Source organism: Idiotropiscis lumnitzeri, chromosome 2 (assembly GCF_059441095.1).
Source record: "Idiotropiscis lumnitzeri isolate Australia: NSW breed Sydney's pygmy pipehorse chromosome 2, RoL_Ilum_1.0, whole genome shotgun sequence".
NCBI classification, from domain to species: domain Eukaryota; kingdom Metazoa; phylum Chordata; class Actinopteri; order Syngnathiformes; family Syngnathidae; genus Idiotropiscis; species Idiotropiscis lumnitzeri.
The window spans coordinates 25,334,877-25,357,125 of NC_142392.1; positions in this window are offsets into that span (position 1 = coordinate 25,334,877).

The following is a 22,249-nucleotide window of genomic DNA, read 5'->3' on the forward strand; positions in this document are numbered from 1 at the left end:
AATCGGAAAAGGTTCAAGGCTCGACCTGGTGTGTCGGTGGACTTTGGCACGCTGACATGCTACACAGGCCGCTGCCCACATCCTGACGTCCTTACGAAGCCCGGGCCAGACAAACTTTGCCCCAACCAGCTTGACCGATGCACGGACGCCAGGGTGTGACAGGGAGTGGATCGAATCAAAAATCCGGCGACGCCATTCCAACGGAACTACAGGACGAGGGCGGCCCGTGGACACATCGCAGAGGAGAGCAGTGCCACCGCCCCGCAACACCACCTCCTCAAGCCTAAGAGCCATACTCACTGCCTTGAGGTTGCGGATGTCAGGATCAACGGACTGGTCGGCAGCCATTTCCGAAAAATCAACCCCGAGCTGGACTGGACACACGATCGCGCGCGATAAACAATCAGCTACAGGGTTACACTTACCGGCCACGTGCCGAACGTCCGTCGTAAACTCTGAAACGGCCGCCAAGTGCCGCTGCTGACGGGCCGACCATGGTTCAGTAACCTTTGACATCGCAAACGTAAGTGGCTTATGATCCACGTAAGCCGTGAAACGGCGTCCTTCAAGAAGGAAACGAAAGTGGCGCGTCGCAAGGTACAAAGCCAACAACTCTCGGTCGAAAACACTATACTTGCGTTCGTTATCCCGCAGCTTACGACTGAAAAACGCAAGAGGCTGCCACACATTTGCCATGAGCTGCTCAACCACTGCCCCAACAGCTATATCAGAAGCATCTGTAGTTAAGGCAACTTGCGCAGTCGCAATCGGGTGGACCAGGAGAGTCGCACTCGCCAGGGCGTCCTGAGTTTGTCGAAAAGCCTGTTCCCGGCGTGCAGACCACTCGACAGTATCATTAGCTTTCTTATTTTTCAAGGCATTGTAAAGAGGATGCAGGAGGTGGCCCGCACGCGGGGGAAACCGGTTATAAAAATTAACCATGCCCAAAAACTCCTGCAGCGCCTTAACTGAGGCCGGGTGGGGGAAGTCCACCACTACCTTCACCTTGGCGGGCAAGGGGACCGCGCCCTGTGCTGAAATCCGGTGGCCTAAGAAATCAATCTCAGCCAGACCAAATTGACATTTCGCTGGGTTAACGATCAGACCATGTGAATCAATACGCTTGAAAACCTCTGTTAAGTGCGACAGATGTTCCTCTGGTGAAGGACTGGCCACCAGAATATCGTCAAGATATACAAACACAAAGTCGAGGTTGCGCAACACAGAGGCCATCAATCTTTGAAAAGTCTGTGCTGCCCCCTTCAGTCCAAAAAGCATGCGCAGGAATTCAAAAAGACCGAAAGGGGTTATCACCGCGGTTTTGGGCACATCTTCCGCCTGCACAGGCACCTGGTGGTAACCACGGACCAAGTCCACTTTTGAAAAAATGGTGGTGCCCGCCAAACGGGTGGAAAAGTCTTGAATGTGTGGAATGGGGTAACGGTCATGCGTAGTTACATTGTTAAGGCGACGAAAATCGCCACAAGGCCGCCAGGAACCATCCCTTTTAGGCACCATGTGTAAAGGCGAGGCCCACGGACTGTTAGAACGCCTCACAATCCCCAAACGCTCCATTGTAGCAAACTCCCCTTTTGCTATCGCCAATTTGGCCGCGTCAAGGCGACGCGCGCGAGCAAAAACAGGCGGGCCGACCGTGGGTATGAAATGCTCCACCCCGTGTTTAGTGCATGCGGTGGAAAAGGCTGGAGTCGTTAGGGAGGGAAAGTCTGTCAGCAGGCGCTGATAAATGTCACCCGATGCCAAATAATTCGCATGCGTTAATGGCCCGAGTCCCCCAGCCTCACACGGAAAAGTAGCAAAAGAAACAGCGTCAATCAAACGGCGGTTTGCGACATCAACGAGCAGTCCATGTGCACACAGAAAATCCGCGCCGATAATGGGAACCGTGATTGCGGCAACAAGAAAGTTCCACTGGAAATCACGTCCATGGAAGCACAGAGTCACCGACCTGGAACCAAAGCTGATGATGGGCGAGCCGTTAGCCGCACACAGGGGTGGTCCGCAAACGCCGCCCGCCTTGTCCACGGCGGAGGGTGTAAGCAGGCTGACTTGCGACCCGCAGTCCACCAGGAAACGTCGTCCAGAGGACGAGTCTGTAAGGAAAAGCAGCTCGCTCTCTTTGCCGGCGCCCACAGCCACTACTGAACGCCGGCGTTGGAGTTTCCCGGAGCTTCGTAGGTGCAGGGGGGAACACAACGCCGAGCCCTGGCGCCAAACCGCTGATGGAAGAAGCAGAGAACCTTCTCACGACGCTTTCGAACGACCACTGCGGCCACCGTTGACGGATCCACGTCTGGTGTCGTCCCAAGGGTGGAATCGGCCGCCACACTGTGCACGGCGAACCGTCTCGTAGCCAGCAGAACTCGATTCGCTTCATCCGCCAAACCTCGATAATTGCCGGTCGCCAGACAAGCGGAGTTAGCCAACACTGCGCGCACCGGAGATGGTAGCTGTCGCAGGAAAATGTGCGGGAAAATAAAACCGCCCTCATCCGAACCCAAGAGCGACAGCATATTGTCCATGAGATTCACCGCCGTGCCATCGCCCAAACCGGGCAGGGAAAGGAGCCTATCTGCCCTCTCTGAGTCCGACAAACAGAACCTCCTCAGCAGAAGCTGTTTGAGCGCGTCGTATTTCCCGCCATGTGGAGGTGCTCGCAATAGCTGCATAACACGACGTGTAGTCAGTTGGTCGAGGGACGCCACGACCATGTAGTACTTCGGGTCATCGGAGGTGATTCCACGAAGGTGGAAAAGCGCTTCCACATGCTGGAACCACAAAGCCGGATCGCTCTGCCAGAACTCCGGTAGCCTCACGGTAGCGGTGACGGCTGCAAGATGAGGGAGTTGGGGCGGCATGGCCGAGGAAGACACCTCTTCATCTACGACTTGAAACATACTCAGCGTCGGGGTCACCAATGTGGCAGTTGAAATGAGCACACACGACTGACTGTGAACACGTCTTTATTCCAAGACTGCCAACAACAGAATAACGCACAATCACAAATTCGCGCCAACAAACATTAACATGAATACCCCCTGTCAAGGGAGAATCACCCCTATGTGGGGGAGCGACTCACGCCTCGGCAAGTAGGAATTAAGACACGGACAGCAGACTACAAGTTTCCGGCCGGGAGAGATGAAACCCCAGTGAACAGGTCTGATCTCTGAACCTCCAGTTCTCTCCAAGCCTTTTATTGAATATCATAAGTCACGTCGACATGTGCCGACACATTTCAATCAATACAGAAATCAATACAAGTACATACGACCGATTCAAAGGTACCTAAATTGTCAAGGGCATGTTTACTTCGGTCCAGCTGGTTTTTACTTGGTCCATGTCCGCCTCCCCTCGTGTGTATTCAGGAGTGGAGTTTGTTCGGTTGCCCTGACCTAAGTGGTCGTCCTAACCTAAGTGCGGTGGTGTGATGGTTAGTTCCTAGATTTTAGTTAATAAATGAACTAGAGTTAGTAACAATATCATGAAACTTTATGTGTTATGTATTTAAACTGTGCATAACATTGGACTGTATGTAAAATCAAACTGTTGTGTGATATTAGACTGTGTGTGATATCGGACTGTGTGTGATATTAGACTGTGTGTGTGATATTAGACTGTGTGTGAGATTATTTTATTACATTCGATAACATGATTGCTCCTATAATGTTCTTCACATTTCCCTCCTTTTTATCGTAATGTAATAACACATCAAACTTACACCATCTCATGCATGACTTTCAGTGTAGTTATCATATCCTTCTTACACTACTTCAAATTCGTAGCTGGCATCTTCATAATCCGCCAGCAACGTTTCTACTTCCTCCTGTAGGCTAACCTTTGCACTTTCAAACATGCGGTCAAAGATTTTCAATATCACATGTCTTAAACAGGGGATACAACAGCACCCTACCACAGATAATAATGCGACCCCGACACATATGGAAACAAACACAGGTATGAGAACATCTTTCCATTGTCCGAACATGTTACTAAACCAACCTATCACGGGGTGATCAATACCAGAATGAATATGCATAGTTTCAGATAACATTTGGAGTCCCTGGAGAGTTTTTGTGATCGATCCATCGGGGGCCGTATTGTTAGGGATGAACATACAACACTGGTCCTGGAAAATAGAGCAGACTCCACCGGCCTCAGCCAACAGCATATCTAATGCCATCCGGTTTTGAAATGCTGTTAGAGAGGTTGCGTCGAGCTGTTCAGCCAGTGCCATTCCCAGAGCGTGTGTGTAATTAGTGAGAGTCAACACATTGTAATGGATGTAATTAATGCGATCAACATTTTTATTTGGGGTAATCCAAATGAAGATTGATTCCCACCCTGCCGCAATTTGGTCCACCAATTTGTATTCGTTTGGCACCCCCCTCGGCACCCCTATGGCATCGATATACGTTGGATTAGGTCCCATATTCAAAGGTGCAATGTTTCGTCTCCTCCTATTATTTAGAGTGTGTGTCTTGACTATGGCTATGTGAGCTGGGAAGATTAGAATTACGTGTGCACATGACCCACTCCATTCCTCGGGGAGATGCCCCCGGAGGGTCTTCCCCCCACACCACCACCAAACATCCCGTCGTTGGTACACGAGTCGATCATTAGTTGGCACAATAATGGTTGTGTTACACATAAAATCTGGCACTGTTCCGACAGACGGGCAGGTGTTACCGGAACAATTTCTAGCTATGCAGGCATAGTTCCCCTCCTGGGGAACCTGGAAGTAAGGGGGCTGATGGTTCGTTTTGAGGGGTGGATATGCTTTCCCATAGGCATTACATGTGGGATCAGTAGTGAATGTCACATTAGTTGTGGAGCTAATGAGCAGACTACAATTCACGTTATCAGATATGGCCGGTGTGGGGAGTAGAGATGGACGGGCCTTGAGACAGACTACACAATCTTCATTTACCCCTTTTGTGGCCTCCTGCGCTGCCGTAACCCAGGTATTTTTAGCAACATCAGTTCCTGTGGCCAGATATATAATTTTGTTTTTAGTTACCTTAGCGGGGTTGAACACATGAATCCCTTTCGCTGCTCGTCCTAGTGAGATGTATGCATCTTTGGGGTCGACTAGCACTGGGTCCCTGCACACAATCATGTCAACACAGGGGTCCTTGGTTGGACCCGGAAAGTATGCATAAAGCCTTATCAACATACATTGTGATGAGTTCTGCTGGTTTGTCATATTCACTGTTAACACTATGTCATCTGGTAACCGAGTCAATTCTATTATGGACCCCCACTGCTTAGCAAGAGGGGTTGTTGGACGAGGCTTCCAATCCTTGCCTGAGTAAGCTGCGGTGTTCCCCCAGGATTTATCAATTTGCCCAATCATAGCATAATAGTGATACTTCCCGGGAGAGCCACCTGTTAAAGCTTTAAGACTTTTTTTACCGTATTTTAACTCAGTATATGGTATCTTAAATGAGAGCGTCTGATTCACTTTCACACAAACCTGTATCAGATAAACATGACTGCTATGATTTGAACATTGTTGACCAGGAAAATAGACCAGACCATGACCCTTTATTACAGGAGCGCGCCGCGTACGTGCCGTCAGGGAAGCGAGTTGCGTTCGAGGGGCGCTCTGGGCGCCCTTCGGCTTCTTCCAGATCTTCTCGTGCAGGTTCTTCTCGTGCAGATGGGTCTCACGATATTCCTCATAATGCTGGTCATGATCCTTTGGGGGATCAGGTGCCCTTGGTGGGTCATGATCTTTTGGGGGATCATGCGCCCTTGGTGGATCATGATCCTTTCGTTTGTCGTGCCCAATTTTCACAATGAAGATGCCATATGCCAGTACCACAGCCATTCCAAAGATGCCGGTCCCGATGAGCAATCGCTTGCTGTTGTTGTTGCACATCGTTGCAGTGCCCGAAGGTCAGAGGTTACCAGCACTTAACCTTCGGAAAAACACTGTTTACTCGTGGGAGCTGTGAGAGTCGGGGGAGGGTACCTTTCCAGCCAGGTCGCCGAATAGCCGATGCTTCACCCAAGACAGATGAATCCAGTTGGGTCTTCCTTCCACCTTCACGGCAGTGGGTGTGGCGATCAGCACTCGATAAGGCCCCTCCCACCGCTCGCTCGACCACGTTTTCCTCTTGATGACCTTGATGAACACCCAGTCTCCTACGGCGACTGGAGGTTGACGATGCTGTGGAGACAATGGCATATCTGGCAGTTCATTGGCGTGACGACATTCGCGATATTCGAGTGTCTTTCTCATGTAGTGGGCCAAGTCATGTACTGAGTCCGGGGCGTCTTTTGTTTTTAGTGTCAAGTCGGGAAGATTGTATGGCCTCCCATACAAAAGTTCGAAAGGAGTCAAACCCTTCCCTTCTGCTGGCAGGATATGCATATTCATTTTTACAATATCAATACAGTCAGGCCATGGTCTTCCTGTCTCTTTCATTGTTTTGATCAATTTGTTTTTTATTGTACCATTCGTTCTTTCAACTAAACCAGCACTCTGTGGGTGATAAATGCAATGCCTCTTTAAATTTATTTTGAACTGTTCTGACAATCTTTTAATAACCTCATTTACAAAATGGGACCCATTATCACTTCTGATGACTCTCGGGATTCCAAATGTTGGTATTATATGCTTACATAGTGCTTTAGCCACTGTCAACGCATCAGGCTTGGCTGTGGGAAATATTTCAACCCATTTTGAAAATACATCAATAATCACCAAACAATATTCATACCCTCGTGACTTGGATAATTGAATGAAGTCCATATGTATCGTATGAAATGGGTGTTCAGGCTCTGGAAACGAGCCTCTTTTTGGTCTCACATTTCCTTGTGGATTATTTTTAATACAAATCAAGTATTGTCTGCAAAAGTTTTTTGCATATTGTGTGAACCCAAATGAATTAAAGTGTTTGTTTATTTGATCAACCATGCCCCCTGTTGACACATGGCATGGTCCGTGTGTCACAATTGCCGCCCATGAAAATAGAGATCGAGGCAGCCATGGCTTATCATCCGGACCGCTGTAAAGTCCGTTGTCGTATGTTGCTCCTTTTTTTATCCACAATCGTTTTTCTGCATCAGACACTATCTTGTGCCTTTCCTTGAGAATGTCTTGCAAGTCCTCATCAGTTTCATCTGCCTTGATCTCAGCTTTACAAACAACGGTATTTCCTGCTGCTGCAGCTTTTGCCGCCTGATCAGCAAACCTGTTTCCTACTACCACTGGGTCATTTCCTTTAAGATGTGCTTCACACTTACAAATAGCTAGCAATGAGGGCAGCTGGATCGCAGCCAGGAGGTTAACAAGCAACGATTTATGTTTGACCTCTTTTCCTGTTGTTGTGATAAACCCACGAAGCTGCCATTGACGGCAAAACATGTGTGCAGAGCTGTATGCATACTGGCTGTCTGTGTACACTGTGACGGACCTGCCCTCATAAATCATGCATGCTTTCGTGAGAGCGACCAGCTCAGCTGCCTGAGCAGACATATTTGAGGCTAGTTTTCCTGCTGCGACTATAGTGGTTGCGGTTGTTACTGCATAACCTGCATGACTTTTCCCACACTGATCCTTAAAAGCGGATCCGTCAACAAATATGACATCCCCCTCCGCTAGGGGTATATCAGTGATGTCTGGTCTAGGTTTATACATAACGTCAGTTTCTGTTACGCAATCGTGTGGGATACCATCATGCGGTGTGGGCATCAGAGTTGCTGGATTCAATGTTGTACATCGTTCAATCGTGAGGTTAGGTTGTGATAGGAGTGCCGTGTAGGACAGGTGTCTTGCTGGTGAAAGAAATGACATTTTTGATTCCAGCAACAAAGCTGAGACCGCATGTGGCACCTTTAGGGTTAGCTGGTGATAGAGGACTACCTCAGCTGATGCTTGTACTGCTAGGGCGGCTGCCACTACAGCTTGAACACAGTATGGGGTTGCCCTGGCAACAGGGTCTAAGTATTGCGAGTACTTGCTCTTATTGGCATCAACTGAGGCACAACATCGATATACCCGCCAAGACATCGTGAACATTGGATATCGATGCGAAATAACCATCACAGAGGAATTTTGCTATGATCGCAAAATTCCGAACGAACTGGCGAGGCTGCCCGGCTCACCATGGCTGGTCATCGGGGCCGGGAGGCGGCGCAGGCGACGCAGAGAGAGGAAGCAGAAGCGAGGCTGCAGGTCCGGTGTCTTGCAACGGCTGCGACGGCAGCCCCATAGGCAACCACTACCGAGTCTGCACCTCACCAACGCCAGATCCGTGGTCCACAAAATCGACGACCTGGGATTACAAATCCTGGGAAACCGCTATGTGCGCGATAGCAGTGTGATCGTCGTCACGGAAACCTGGCTGCACGCAGACGTCCCCGACGCTAGCATCCAGCTGGCCGGGCGCTCGCTACATCGCGCGGATCGGACGAGGGACACCGGTAAGAGGAGGGGCGGGGGGCTCTGTGTTTACGTGCATGAGAACTGGTGCGGCGATAGCACGATCGTCGAGAAGCACTCTTCCCCCGACATCGAGTTCATGTCCGTTAAATGCCGGCCTTATTTTCTCCCGAGGGAGCTAACGGTAGTGATTGTCACAGCTGTTTACATCCCTCCCGACGCTAGCACTAGCACGGCGCTCTCGCTACTCGCGTGCGTCATCAATAAACATCAGCGGGCCCACCCTGATGGCGTTCACGTAGTAGCGGGAGACTTTAATAAGGCCAATTTAAAGACTGTACTCCCAGAGTTTCACCAGCATGTCAAGTGCCCAACGAGGGGAGACAACACTCTCGACCATGTGTACTCGAACATCAAGCACGCATACAGAGCCCTCCCACTCGCCCCTCTCGGCCAGTCAGACCACCTGTCCTTGCAGCTCGCACCTGCGTACACCCCTCTCAGGCGCAGATTCAGGCCTACCACAAAGACTGTGAAAACCTGGCGTGACGGCGCCATGAGTGAATTACAGGACTGCTTTCATGACACAAACTGGGACCTCTTGATCATCAGGACCTTGATGTCTACACGCATTGTGTACTGGACTACATCAAGTTCTGCATGGAAACTGTGTCCCAACATAAGACTATACGGACCTTCCCAAATGCGAAGCCCTGGATGTCCAGCAGGGTTCGCTCTCTCCTCAAGGCCCGTGACGCTGCCTTCAGGTCAGGCGACAAAGCCCAGTACAGGGTGGCTCGTGCTGACCTGAGCAAAGGCATCAAGCTAGCCAAGGCAACCTACAAGGGGAGGCTGCAGGCCCACCTTGCCAGTAACACACCACGGGAGGTGTGGCAGGGTCTACGGAGCATCACCAACTTCCGTGGCAGCAGAACGACCTCTGTAGACCCGAGTGCATCGCTGGCAGAGGAGCTTAACTGCTTCTTCGCTCGCTTTGACTCGCCCCAACCGTCACACCCCCGCACTTCAAGCTCCAACTCCCCCCCGCTCATCGTAGAGGAACACGATGTGAGGCGCGCGCTCCTGGCGGTCAACCCCAGGAAAGCTACTGGACCCGACGGAATACCAGGCAAGGTCCTCAGAGCATGTGCCCACCAACTGTCACATGTTTTCTGCAGGATCTTCAACCGCTCCCTGGCTCAGGCAGTCATCCCCTCCTGCTTGAAAACTTCCACCATTATTCCTGTCCCCAAAAAGTCACCAGCCGTCCACCTGAATGACTACCGTCCTGTTGCTCTCACACCAGTCATTATGAAGTGCTTCGAGAGGCTGGTTCTCCAGCACATCAGGGACTGCCTTCCTCCCACTCTGGACCCCTACCAGTTTGCATACCGGGCTAACAGATCCACTGAGGACGCCATCGACACTGCTCTGCATGTTGTGCTGGGCCACCTGGAACGACAGCAGAGCTATGCAAGGATGCTCTTTGTGGACTACAGCTCGGCATTCAACACGATCATCCCAGACATCCTCGTCGCCAAACTGGACACTCTCGGCCTCCCTGCCCTCACACGCATCTGGATTAAGGACTTTCTGACCAACAGACCCCAGACTGTGTTGCTCGGCCCCTACACGTCCTCCACCCTCATGCTGAGCACCGGTTCCCCCCAAGGATGCGTGCTGAGCCCTCTCCTGTACGACCTCTACACCTACGACTGCAGCCCGGCCCACGGCAACAACACCATCGTCAAGTTTGCTGACGACACGACAGTGGTCGGTCTGATCTCGGAAGGTGACGAGACAGCCTACAGAGAGGAGGTAAAGAGACTGAAAACTTGGTGCAAGGACAACAGACTGCACCTTAACACTGCTAAAACAAAGGAGATTGTCGTCGACTTCAGGAGGAACAAGACGCTGCCGCCCCCCCTCTGCATCGAAGGCGTGTGTGTGGAGAGGGTCCACACGTTCAAGTTCCTGGGAGTACAGATCTCCGATGACCTTTCTTGGAGTCACAACACCACAGCAGTGGTAAAGAAGGTCCGCCAACGTCTGCACTTCCTGAGAGTCCTCAGGAAATTCAACCTGGACAGGAAGCTGCTGCTGGCCTTCTACCACTCGTCCATTGAGAGCCTGCTGACGTACTGTGTCTCCACCTGGTACAGCGGCTGCACTGAGGCGGACAGAGTGAGGCTCCAGAGGACAGTCAAAACAGCGCAAAGGATTATTGGCTGCCCTCTCCCCTCACTGTCGGACATCTACACCGCCCGGTGCCTCAGAAGGGCTCTCAACATCGTCAATGACAATACCCACCCAAACTCACACCTGTTCGACCTGTTGCCCTCTGGCAGGCGCTACAGATGCATCAAATCAAGGACCAATAGACTGAGAAACAGTTTCTTTCCGAGAGCCATCTCCATTCTGAACTCTCACACACACACGAGAACACCCTTACCTTGCAGAACAGCATTGTGATGTGTTTTTATATGCACTATTCAGTACTAAATTCCATTGCACTCTCTTATTTATTTATCTAATTTATATATTTGTCTGTATTATTGTTGTATTGCACTGGAGAGGGGAGCCCTCTAATCTCGTTGCACACTTGAGTACAATGACAATAAAGGGATTTCTAATTTCTAATTCTAAGCCTGTATTTATGATTAGAGGGAATCGGAGAAGCGGGTTGTTGCAAATAAAGGCTGTCCGAGTTGGGTCAGAACAAAGAAACTGGACGTGTATTTTTCTTAGAAAACCCCACTTAAACATGGTGGCAGCTAGTGATGGGTAGATGAGGCATCCTGTATCGTTTCGACACAGTGACACAATGTATTGACACTGTGTTGACACTGTGTTGCTGAATACTGACACCTGGTGGACTTGCAGGAAACATTTGACAGGGTCATCTGACACTGATCTGTCAAACTAATTTTATCCAATTCCATTGATTAGCGACGTGATGTGTTTTTATATATCCTATTTCGTATTGCATTCCATCGCACTATTTAATTTTCATATTTATCTAATTTATATATTTAACTGAATTATTGTTGTATTGCACTGGAGAGAGGAGCTCTCGAATCTCGTTGCACACTTGAGTACAATGACAAAGGGATTTCTGATTCTGATTAGGCATTTGCTTTCACATTATTTTTACATACACGCAATTTCATAAAAAAAATCTTTGATATTCGAGACGCAGTTGATAAATTAAGAGAACATCTGTCTGAATGCCCAAGTAAAAGTGTTGTGAATGACAATGGACTCATTGTAATTAAAGATTTTTATTCCAAAAAATTAGTTTCTCCAGCGTTTTGTTATTCAGTCTAATTCTTTTTTTGAGGCAATTTCCCCCGCCTTTGAGAAGATCCTCTCACAAGGCACTGAAGAGACCGGTGTGCACAACGCCTGTGTGGCTAATAGAAATAGGTGAGGGAACGTTGCCTCCATGGACTTCCAGTATAAGAGCGAGTCTTCCGTACGTGCAACGTGTCCTGCTGACATATAGCGCTGCACCTCTGAGTGTGCATCAACAGTGACGTCTTCCATCTTGCGGATCTTTAATGCAAAGTAACGTGCCAATAACTGTTAATAATAACTTGATGTATAATGGTAGTAAGGTGAAACCGCTGGGCAGATGTAAAGTCAAGCTGAGGAACCCAAGGAACCAGAAACTGTATCGGTTGGAGTTCCAAGTAGTGGATGATGACTGCACTGTCCCACTTATAGGGAAAAGAGCCAGTGAGGCTATGAAACTTATCAAGGTGCATTATGAAAATATCATGGCAATGGACAGTATTGTGACAACAGAGAAAGAGACAATAGGAGAGTGGACATTTGAACAGATTAAGATAGACTTTGCAGATGTATTCTCAGGAGATGGGTGTCTGGAAGGAGAGTACACAATAGAAGTGGACAAAAGTGTCAAACCAGTACAGCGACGGGTGCCTGTTGCTATGCTGAAGCCACTGAAGGAGGAGCTTCAAGACCTTGAGCGCAGAGGTATTATCGCACCAGTGGACTGTAGCACCGATTGGATCAGCAGCATGGTGGTAGTACAAAAACAAAATGGCAGACCAAGAATATGCATTGATCCAAAGCCCTTGAACAAGGCTCTCAAGCGCAGTCACTTCCCATTGGCAACTATTGAATATGTATTCCCAGACTTGTCTAAAGCTAGACTGTTCACGGTGTGTGATGTTAAAAGTGGTTTCTGGCATGTCAAACTTGAAGAGAAGTCTAGCTACCTGACCACATTCTCCACCCCATTTGGGCGCTACTGATGGCTCCGGATGCCCATGGGGATTAGTCCGGCACCTGAGGTTTTCCAGAGGAAATTGAATCAAGCATTGGATGGACTGCCTGGTCTGTATATCATTGCTGACGATGTGCTTATTACAGGCCAGGGTGAGAGACAGGAAGATGCGATAAGAGACCATGATGCAAAGTTGAGACAGTTTCTGGACAGATGTAAACAAAAGAACATTAAATTGAACCCAGACAAGTTCAAACTGAGACAGGCTGAGTGCACTTACATTGGACACAGGCTCACAGCAGGTGGACTGAAAGTTGACCCAGACAAGGTCCGTGCCATTGAGCACATGCCGAGGCCCACAGACGTCAAGGCAGTGCAAAGACTGTTGGGTATGATAAACTATCTGGCGAAATTTTGCCCCAAGCTTTCAGACCAATGTGAGGTACTGAGACAGTTGACACACAAAGATGTTGAATGGGAATGGATGGAGCAACATGAAACGGCTTTTGCGAAACTTAAAATGATGATTGCAGGTGCTCCTGTCCTGAAGTATTACTGCCCTGAGGAGGATTTAGTGGTGCAATGCGATGCATCGGACACTGGTTTGGGGGCAGCACTAATGCAGAAAGGCAAGCCCATTGCTTTTGCAAGCAGAGCACTCACGCAGACGGAACGTGGCTATGCTCAGATTGAGAAAGAGTTTTTAGCCATGGTTTTCAGTGTCGAGAAATTTCATCAGTTCACGTATGGCCGTTAGGTCACTGTCCAATCCGATCATAAGCCGCTCGAGACAATTGTGAGGAAACCTCTGTTGAGTGCTCCAAAGAGACTCCAAAGAATGATGCTGCGCATTCAGAAATATGATTTGACTGTAGTGTACGTTCCTGGCAGGGACATGTTACTGCAGACACGTTGAGTAGAGCATATCTCCCAGAATGCTCACCCCTGGGCTCTGTTGAGGCTGACATAGAAACTGTTAACATGGTGCAGCACCTACCTATCTCCAGTGACAGCCTGAGCAGGATTAGAGTAGCTACAGAAGAAGATAGAGCGCTTCAAACGCTTATTAAGATGATGCAACAGGGATGGCCATCAGACAGAAGATCAATACCGCCGGAGATCAGGCCATACTATTCGTTTCAAGGGGAGCTGAGTCACCAATATGGCATTGTTTTTAAAGGTGAACGTGCTGTTATCCCTACCGCACTCCAGAAGGACATCACCAGCCGTCTGCATTCATCTCATCGAGGTGTTGGAGGATGTCTGAGGAGAGCCAGAGAATGCGTTTTCTGGATTGGCATGAATGACCATATTACAGCACACATCGCTCGTTGTGACATCTGCAGGTCAGGAGATGACAGACAACAGAAGGAAACACTCAACCCACATGATTTGCCAAACAGGCCATGGGCAAAGGTGGGCGTCGACATTTTTCAGTTAGAGGACAAGAACTACCATGTGACAGTGGACTATTACTCGAATTATTGGGAAATAGACTTTTTGCCTGACACTAAATCTGCCACGGTGATAAAGAATCTGAAAGCCCACTTTGCTAGATATGGCATTCCCAGCACTGTAATTTCAGATAATGGACCTCAATACTCATCGGAGGATTTCCACAGGTTCAGTCGGCTGTGGGAGTTCGAGCACAAGACATCATCTCCAGGTTACCCTCAGAGTAACGGCAAAGCAGAGTCTGCCGTGAAGACAGCAAAAAGACTTTTGCAAAAGGCTAAAGCGGCTGGGCAGGACCCATATCTTGCGTTATTGGATCACTGCAATACACCGTCACAAGGACTAGACTCAAGCCCGGCGCAAAGACTGCTGAGCCGCCGTACAAGGACACTGCTCCCAGTCAAGCCCAGCCTTCTTCGGCCCAAAGTGATTAGAGCAGGGCCAGTGCTGCTGAAAAATCAATTCCGCCAGTGTGCTTATTACAACCGCTCTGCTAGGGATCTCGATGCATTAAAACCTGGCGATTGTGTTAGGGTTCAGCCTTTTCACCTCCACACTAAGTGAGGTTGGGCAGAGTGAAAAACTGTGTTGATTGCAGATCCTATGACATTGAATTGGATTCAGGTGCTGTTCTGAGAAGGAACCGTAGACACCTCAGGCACGCTCTGGGAGATCCACATGTGAGGCCAATAGACATGGAGGCTGAGGATCCACCAAACACCCAAGCGAGTCCAATACAACCTCAGCCAGCCGCTCCGTCCGATAGCGATAGGCCGATGACAACTCGGAGTGGGAGAGTTATTCACAAGCCGCAGCGGTACAAGGACTTTACTACTTAATCACATGCTTTGGGGATTCTTATTTTTAAGGGTAATTGTAATTGTGAAAAAAAAAAAAAAGGGTGGGATTCTTCCTAACAGAGGAGCACTGTTTTGTTTGGGATGTTGAAATTGCATCTGTCACTGAGAAAAAAAAAAACTGTTGTCTCAGCATTGTTCACATTGTAATGTTTTTTTCTTCCTTGTGTGTGTTAATGTGTGTTCAGCACCAGGTCCAATTTAAAGGACAAGCTTTCCAAAAAGAGAAAGGATGTAACAATATGGTATGCTGTGTTATCAGGTGCACTAGTAGGGGGCACTGCAGGGCAGTTGGAAGTGTGTAAGCCTGTTGTTATGACTGCAGGGCATTCGAGGGACACGTTGTTGCAAATAAACGCTGGCCAAGTTGGGTCAGAGCAAAGAAACTGGACTTGTATTTTTCTTAGAAAACCCCACTTAAACACTGCTAGCATATGCAGACATTATATTCATACAATCTTGCAGCCCGAGTGAACCACAGCATTGTTGCAAGTTCGGTAGGAGAAACGTAAACGTCCCACTGCTGGAGCAGGAAAGGCTTCTCGGGGCAAAGGCGGAAGTGACGTCGGAGCTGACTCGCTTTTGTGGCGTTATTTTAATTATTTTGTTACATTTTTTTTTATCAACCAAATTAAAATATTACATAGAATATATATTAAAGGAGAACCATCAGGTGTAAAAACAAACACAGAGGCAAAGAAATATATTTGAAAAATACGTGCTTAAATCATGACGTCATAAGCAAGCGCGCAGCTTCCGAAGGATCCCGTCCACACCGGAATAAAAACACCCACCGCTAAATTCTTCTGATTTAGTGTGGAACTGACTGTAATTTTTTCATAGGATGTCCAGTTCTACTCTAAAGGACTACGACATAATTCATTAAGTCTTTGTGTCCCGATAACCTCATCTTCGCGCGTTGATGCTTTTCGGCGTAGTTAGCTTAGCTTGTTAGCTAGCTAGCCGCTAACAAAAAGAGGCACATGACTCATCGCCAAGCAGAGATCAAGTGCGGATTTTTGGGAATTATCATTTGAATATGTGTGAAAGAACGACACCCAAGTACAAAGAGGAACTTTGTGGAATAAAAGAAGAGAACGAGCAACATCTTCAACTGCTGGGCGAAGTTTTCAACCAGCCTCGTGTTGTGCCACTCAAAGCAGGTTTGTACACGTCTTACTCTCATTTGCTTTGTAAAGAACGACTTTCTATCGTTAAAAATATGCATCACAACATTAAGTTGTTTGGGGAAATCGTTCAAGGTTATTGCCGCTTTATTTTTAAATATTGCCTTTTACTTGCCGGTTTGCTGAACATTTGTTTATGCCAAATTAAATCAGTGCAGAAAATAAATGCCAAAGAATAACCAATAGTGGGGGGGGAACTCCATGTTTTCCCAGTATAAAATTTGAACTGATTATTTTACATTTTCAATTTTCTGGTTTTTATATCTTGTTCAAGCAATGACTTAGGGAAGGAATTCTGCCTGACTCTAAAAAATGTGCACACTGCGGCGAAAACATCAATGGCGGTCGATGAATTTTAGTGAATAAAACACAAAATATTAAGTTTAAAAAAAAATAATAAAATAAGTACGTATTGGTCTTATTTATTAACTTTGTACTGTCTTGGTCGGGTGAGAGTCAAAGAACCTCGTGTGGCCCTGCACTGTTTTGTGCACAGGTGCATTGTTTCACCTCATCCAAACATTTAAAATACATTGAATGCATCCATCCAGGGTTGCACGGATCTCATCAGTGAACAAGCGCATGCTGCAAGGAATGCATCTGCATCTTTGGCTTACTATGGGCTTAAAAAGGGAGAACGTCACAACCCCCTTTTCCACCAACAAGTCCAGGAACATTTAGTTCCTGGTAATAAAGTTCCTGTGGCCCAGGTGGTTTGCATCACCCCCACAACTCATAGTTCCTGCTAATTTATCCAAATGACAATCATGATGTATCAGTGGGAGGTCTTGTGTTACTTTGTTAGTCATTACTGACACCCTATGGCTGTTAACCATCATTGCAGTTCCAAAATGATTCAGTGAACTCTTAAAATATTATGGTGTATCTTAGTTGAATTAGAATACATATTCCAGAAACGTCTGTGACTATGTCAGGAATGAACTCGGGCACCAGCCGCAATGTGCTTACTTTTTAAATGCTCGTTTATCACGGTTGTGCTGCGAAAGGGAGGTTTACACATCGTAGGATGTAATTTTGTGAAATGCCCCCATGGTCCGGTCAAAGTTAGTGCCGCACGCATTGCTCCGTGTGCGGCAGGCACAAGTCAAGGTAGCACGGTAGAAACAATATAAGACAAAGTCGCCGCATGAGCTTTGACTTGACCAAACCAAATGTGTGTGTCTTTTTGTGCCCTGCAGACGTCAGTGAATACGATCTCCGTTCTGTGAAAGAGGAGCCAGACTTGACTCACATCAAAAAGGAGGAGGAGGAGGAGATTAACAAGTCACCACTGAACTTTGTCCCTATAAAGACTGAAGATGAAAACAAGGATCAGAGTGAGGACAAGAGAGGGGCGGAGCCTCCAAGCAGCAGCTCAAGTCATCACGTGACAACAGAAGGTGATGAAGACCACTGGGGGCCATCACAAGCACAAAATGAGGACACATTATCAGATGCTCGTGACGACGATGATGATGATGTTGATGATGATGGGCAAGCCAAAGGCGAAAGGGCATGTCACACTGACTCATTAACTTCAAAGTTGTCTTTAAAAGGGCCCAAAAAAACACACAGTAGAGAAAAACCCTTTTCTTGCTCGGTTTGTGGCAAAAGCTTCCTGCATAAGTCAATGTTAACAATCCACACAAGAACGCACAGTGGTGAAAAACCTTTCTCCTGTTCAGTTTGTGGCAAAAGCTTCTCTCAAAAGTCTAATTTATTAAAACACACAACACATTGTGGAGAAAAACCTTTTTCATGTTCAGTTTGTGGTAAAAGCTTCTCCCAAAAGTCGCGTTTAACAATCCACACAAGAACACACAGTGGAGAAAAAACATTTTCTTGCTCGGTTTGTTGCAAAAGCTTCCTGTATAAGTCAACGTTAACAATCCACACAAGAACACACAGTGGTGAAAAACCTTTTTCCTGTTCAGTTTGTGGCAGAAGCTTCTCTCATAAGTCAACTTTAACAAAACATAGAAGAACACACAGTGGTGAAAAACCTTTTTCCTGCTCAGTTTGTGGCAGAAGCTTCTCTGAAAAGTCAACTTTAACAAAACATAGAAGAACACACAGTGGTGAAAAACCTTTTTCCTGCTCAGTTTGTGGCAAATGTTTCTCTCAAAAGGCACATTTAACAAAACATACAAGAACACACAGTGGAGAAAAGCCTTTTTCCTGCTCAGCTTGTGGCAAATGTTTCTCTCAAAAGGCACATTTAACAGAACATACAAGAACACACAGTGGAGAAAAGCCTTTTTCCTGCTCAGTTTGTGGAAAATGCTTCTCTGTCAAGTCAATGTTAACAAGCCACACAAAAACACACAGTGGAGAAAAACCCTTTTCGTGCTCAGTTTGTGCCAAGAGTTTCTCTGTAAAGTCAAATTTAACAGCGCACACAAGAACACACAGTGGAGAAAAAACTTTTTCCTGCTCAGTTTGTGCCAAGAGTTTCTCTCAAAAGTCAAGTTTACAAAGCCACACAAGAACACACAATGTAGACAAGCCATTCAGTTGCAGCGTTTGTGCTAAAAAATTCTCCACTAAACATAGTGCTAAGAGACACAATTGTGCTGGTGACAATAGCAGCGATCCTTGAAGCTTAAAAAACGACCCCAAAAAAAACTGAAGGAACCGACTATTTGTGGTAAGATGTAAATGTGATTTTGAATGAAATATTGAATTTTGCAAAGCTCTTTTATTGACACTAAGCCTATGTGATCATTGCCAGAAGAACCATTGTGTCTGAATGATGATGATTTTTGTTGTTTTCATATTTGTAAGATAAGCTGAAGACCACAATCACCTCAAGTAACCTTATGTAATCAGTTTGTGTATTTCTAAACATGTTTTTATACACTAATTGTATTAATAATTGCACACGCACACACACACTTACATTTTTGCCTCAGAGATAGGTTTTGTTGTCTAATCTAAACTTTCGTGATGAGTTAAGTTTTTATTTCCTTGCTTTCATTGTAAGCCATGATGTGCTAGTTTCAGTTTCGTTATGACTCTCCTTCAAGCTCTAATAAAAGAGGAGGCGGAACGGAAGAGAGGCGAGAGGGTGCGCAGAGCTGAACTGAGCGAGTCGCCTGTCTGCTCCTGGTCTCTCTTCCGCTCGCGACCGGTAAAAACGAACAACCTTGCTTGGTTCCTTTCTGTCCTTGGCCATTTCAATAAACTCTCCCAAAAGGCGTCAGGACATTTAAACCTATCTGGTGCCCGAAAACCGTGAATCTCGTCCGGACGGATGTGACCGTCGTGGGACCCTCGGACGCCACAGAATCTGACGTCAACGCTTCCATTGAGGAAGCGGGTCTCCGAAAGCCTGCTTGGGCCACCTGCCCGGAGACGATTCCCTATCGGACCAGGCTGACCCAGAAGGCAACCAGGTATTGTGTTTCAAATTATTTCGTACCACCATTTTAAAATGTTAGATGACTAAAACAATTGGCAGGGGGATTGAAAGTTAGTGAGTGGGACTAGGCGCGTGCGGGGCCGGGTCCCCAGCCGTTGACCAGTACGGTGTGATAGACTGGATCGTGCTAGTCTAAGGAGTTATATCAATGGAATTAGGCCAGAACTCATTGAGAAACTGGGTTTCCCTTGCGGATAGCACGGTAGCGTAAATTAAGGGTTCTGCGGTCCCTCTAAAACCGAATCGTGTTATTCAAGGAGTTATATAAATGGTATTAGGTCGTAACCCGTTTAGAAACATGTTATGTCGGTGCGGATAACACGGTCAAGTAAATTAAACGTTTCTCGGTACGTCGAAAACCTCAGTCTACTCACAATTTCACATTAAATTTAGGAAATAATAAAATAAGGCGTTATTTTCGGTGGTTTTTATTATTTTTATTTGAATTTCTTTGGTAAACAAACTGCACGTTTGACTGAGAAGTGATTTAAAGTTGATACTTTTTGTGTGCTGATCTGTGGCTGCCCAGCTGTGTGTGTGAGAGAGAGAGAGAGAGAGAAAAGAAAAAAAAGGTTCATGGTTGAGTGTGAGTAAAAGTAACGGACTTCAGACAACAATGGAAAATAGGTCAAAACGTGGCCAAAGAGTTGAAAGCAAATTCAGATGTGAAGTTTATGAACGGGTATGACCCGGATTGTTGCCAATTTCTGGAGAAGTGAGTGAAAAAATATGACTCTAAGCCACGTCTGAAGGATCAGGTTTCGAAGCAGTGAGAAGAGAATTGGCGGAAAAAAGAAAGCAGAAGATAAGAACGGGGAAAAACACAACATCAGTGGACGTGCAATGTACATTTAAATTTTGTGTGTGAATGTTTGCGCAAACCGTATGTAAAGTGAGTGAATGGTGTGATTGGGGATTACAAATACCATTTGGTATTTTATTCCCATGTAATACAGTCGGGTTATAAAGAGACTGTTGTGGATGCAGAGGCAAGAATTCTGCACCTGAAAAGGTTGAAGTGAGAATTACCACAACAGGAAATTTGAGTTGCTGTCTTACTAATAAGAAACCAGTTTTTAGAACACCCGAGGTGTTGACAAACTGGACCAAATTTTCTAAAATGGGGATATTAGGTAGTAAAATGAAACCCAGAAATATGCTGCAGTGTAAGGATTGGACGCATGTGAAAAAACAGGATCTTAATGAAATAAAATAAAGATTTGGGTTCAATGGAAAATTAAATATATTTAATAAAAATTCAGAGGTTGGTTAAAAACTCACAAAAGTACTATATAGTACCGCCAGAATTAATAATCATAGACAAGACAAAGAAGAACTCTAAAAAGACAGAGAAATCTAAAAAACAGACACATTGGTGCGTTGCTTTGCACTTGTGGCAAAGGGTGCACTAGCCCGACTGGGATGCGCATATTTAAAATTAGGAGAGATATTAGTTGAATTAAAGGACTTATTATTGGCCAAAGATAAAGATACATTGTGTTGTTGTTATTTATAACATATTCTTATTGTTTGTAGCTGTTCAATGTTGAGAATTGTGTGTGTCATTTTGTGGGCCCGTGTCTACGTTTGTGTCTGTGTGTGTGTCAAAATGTTAGAGTGATAAAAGTGGTTGGAATTGTGCTAAAAGGATTGATGAAGTAGAGATAAAATGGAATCAATGATTAGTAACCAACAAAAGGCTACTTAGGAGTGATGAGATCTTATTGAGGAAAATAATTCCAAAATTTACAAAAGAAATCAATAAAGGGGAAGACTTGCGGAAATACATTTATTCCAATTTGAAAATAAAATAAAATAACTTTTACGATGGGACAGGCTCAAAGAAATGAGAGAGAAAACTTGCCTGATGTGCGTTTTATGAAAAGATTGAACCTAGACGCCGAGGTTGATTTAGGAAGATGAGTGAAGATAAGGAAAAACAAAGAAACAGGAGTGAGAGGAAGAAAAAAAAAGGAAGGAAATAAATGCACCAGCTGATTATCAAAGAGTTAACAGTTCTGTTAAGAGGTCCCAAGTAGGGGGAGGAAGTCAGAGAGAGAGTTTGGTGATTGAAGTAGGTGTGACTTGAACAGATGGATGAGGATAAGAATTAGATTCTGCTTTAAGGATGAATTGAAGAAATAAATATTTTATATTTCATATTTCAGTTGATGATGTTTGTATTAAGATAGACCAGAAATTGAATGAAATGCAGAGATAGAAATGACACAGGAAAAAAGATAATAATTTGATTAGATGGGCTATAATTTTCATTAAAGCAGAGAAGAAATCAGAGACTACAAAAAACATTGATGTGTACTTGTTCACTTTGAGGTAGAACTGGTTGAAGTAAAATGAGTTACAAAATTAGAAAAATAGGAAATAAAATCGAATTAACATGTTCAATTTTGTGATAAGAAATTTGTGATTAGGTGAAAAAGAAAGAAAATTACAGGCTTTTCAAATAAAACTATCATTTAAATTGGACCTTAATATCAGAGTCAATAAGCAAGGGCCATTAACGCATGCAAATTATTTGGCATCGGGTGACGCTTATCAACGTTTGCTGACAGACTTTCCGTCGATATCGACTCCCGCTTTTTCCACCACCGACACAAAGCACGACGGGGTGGAGCATTTCATTCCCACGGTTGGCCCGCCAGTTTT